The sequence below is a fragment of the Chrysochloris asiatica genome, unplaced genomic scaffold, assembly GCF_000296735.1.
Source record: "Chrysochloris asiatica unplaced genomic scaffold, ChrAsi1.0 scaffold00057, whole genome shotgun sequence".
Lineage (NCBI taxonomy): Eukaryota > Metazoa > Chordata > Mammalia > Afrosoricida > Chrysochloridae > Chrysochloris > Chrysochloris asiatica.
Genome location: NW_006408575.1, coordinates 12175517 through 12177874, shown reverse-complemented (window position 1 = coordinate 12177874; position 2358 = coordinate 12175517). Strand labels below are relative to the sequence as shown.

Genomic DNA, 2358 nt, shown 5'->3' with positions numbered 1-2358 from the left:
TGTGTGTGGTGCTACTAGTATTTTTGTTCCACATAATTTTTGGGGAATTCATTTTGTTTGTGGGTTTTCTTTTCATTTTAATTTCTGTTGTGTTAATGTTTACTAAATCTTTCTGATTTTCCTTTTTAATTTTAATGTGCAAGCATATTAGTTTTCTTTGAGGTTAGCCTGTAATTTAAAATTTTTGCCCTATTTAAAGCAGTCTGTTTTATCTTGGAATCTACATGATTTCCTTGCCACTTGGAAGTTGTGTATCTACACTATTCCCACTCCCCCCCTTTTTTTTATTTGTAGTTAAATTCATTATAATTTGATATCTCTGGTATCCTATTTTCAGTCTTGTAGGTTTGTTTTACTTTAAATACTTCTATATCTGCATTGAGTTCTGGGTGATGGTGTCATGTATGGTAATCTCAGGTTGTTGTCTGCTGTTGATTGTTCTTAGTCCAAAGAACACATTTTAACAATTTTTGTAAAGTTGTTCTGGTCTTAACAAATTCCTTTAATTTCTCTTTATCAGGAAATGTCCTAATTTCACCCTTCTATTTGAGGGACATGATTCTTGGGTATATGATTTTTGGTTAGCAATTAATTCTTTCAAAGTTTTATATATGTCACCTCATTGCCTTCTTGCCTGCATGTTTTTTGCTGAGAAATTACAACTTAATCATATTGTTTTTCTTTTATAGGTAACTTTTCATTTTTCTTGCATTGCTCTTAGTATTCTTTCCTTGTCTGGTTTTAGAGATTTTGATTATGATATGTCTTGGTGATTTTCTTTGGGATCTATCCTATTTGTGGTTCATTCAGCTTCCTTTATGCTTATCTCCTTGAGAGTCTTTCATGATGTTAGAGAAGTTTCCTTCCAACAACTCTTGGACAATTTTCTCTGTGCTTTTAAATCACCTCTTCCCGTTCTAGAATTCTGATCACAACAACAAAGTTGTTCCTGTTCATGATATCCCACATAATTCTTAGGCTTTCTTCAGATTTTTTTCATTCTTTTTTCTGATTGTTATTCTAGCACACATGTATTGAGAGATTTCTCTTCAAGCTCGGTAATTTGAGTTTCCATTGTTTCACATCTACTCTTCTGCCCTTTCAATGTATTGTCCATTTCTGAAACTTTAATATTAATCTTCTGAATTTATAATTGTAGGTTTTGCATTGTTTCATATTTTGCATTTATTTTGTCTGTTCGTTCTTATAGTGTTTACCTGAATTCTTCTAAAGTTTTTTTTTCTGTGTTTTCCTTAATCTTTATGTCAATTTTTTGATGGTACCGCTATATTTTTCTTTGAATTCCTTTTCAGTTTATTCCATTGCCTTTTCTTCCTTAGAAACATTTTCTGGCTTCACATCTTCATCATTTGTTTGAGCCATTCTCTCTTATGTCTTCCTGTGAGTTAAAATTGTCTATTGTCTCCAGGGCATTGTGGGATTGTTGTATTTGTATTTAATTGACAATTGCATGTTGATGTGTTCTTAGGCTCTCAGCATCTTCACCTGTGTGTGTAGTTAGACAATGGAAGTATGCACACCATTCTCATTCTCCATTGGTGCACCTCAGTTTAGGGTGAATTTGGCTGGCGTTGGCTGTTGTTTATTTTTGATCAGGTGGTATAGGAGCTGATATTGGCTCTTGTCTAGTGGGTGGAGCTGCAGAGGATATGGTTGTGGCTGGACTCTATGGGCACAGTTGCTGTCTCCTGTTGGGTGGAAAAGAGATAATCCCTCCCACCCACCCCCACACATAAGTAAACAAAACAATAAGTAAACAAGGAACCAATAATGAAAAGAGAAAATAATAAAGAGGAAAGAGAACTGAAAACAGGCAGCAACCAGAGAAAACAAATATAAGTATAAAGACAAAAGCGGAACAGAAAAATGGAGCTATTGAAGAGAAAAAGAAGAGAGAGAGAGGAGAAAAAACCCACCCAATAACAATTAGAAAAACCAGGGAGAAGGAAGTAAAGAGAAAGAGAGTAGAGAGTAGGAAAGTTCAAAATGGTAGGGGGAGAAGAAGAGGGGGAAATGAGAAACAGAAGAAAAGAAGGGAAAACAAAAGTGGAGATAGGATAAAATTCAAGAGACTGGAAAGAGAAAAAGGAGGAAAAAGAACAAACAAACAAAAACAATAAAAGGAAAACAAAAAATCAGTGCAGCTGTGGGAGCAGAAAATTCTGGGAGGCACCTGCAAGGTAAGGGGCTCCTGAGGCAGGTGTGGGAGGGATGTGACAGCAGAGTCCCTTGCCCTAGATGGAGTTCCTATCAGCCTTGGTGTTATCTATATTCAGGGTACCTCTGGTAGCGTAGTGGTTACGAATCGGGCTGCGAACCGCAAGGTCAGCAGTTCGA

At 36.0% G+C, this 2358-nt stretch overlaps 1 pseudogene; it reads right to left on the bottom strand.

Annotated features, from left to right (window-relative positions):
• Positions 1-2358, bottom strand: part of LOC102842225 — a 32636-nt pseudogene that overhangs the window by 29508 nt on the left and 770 nt on the right.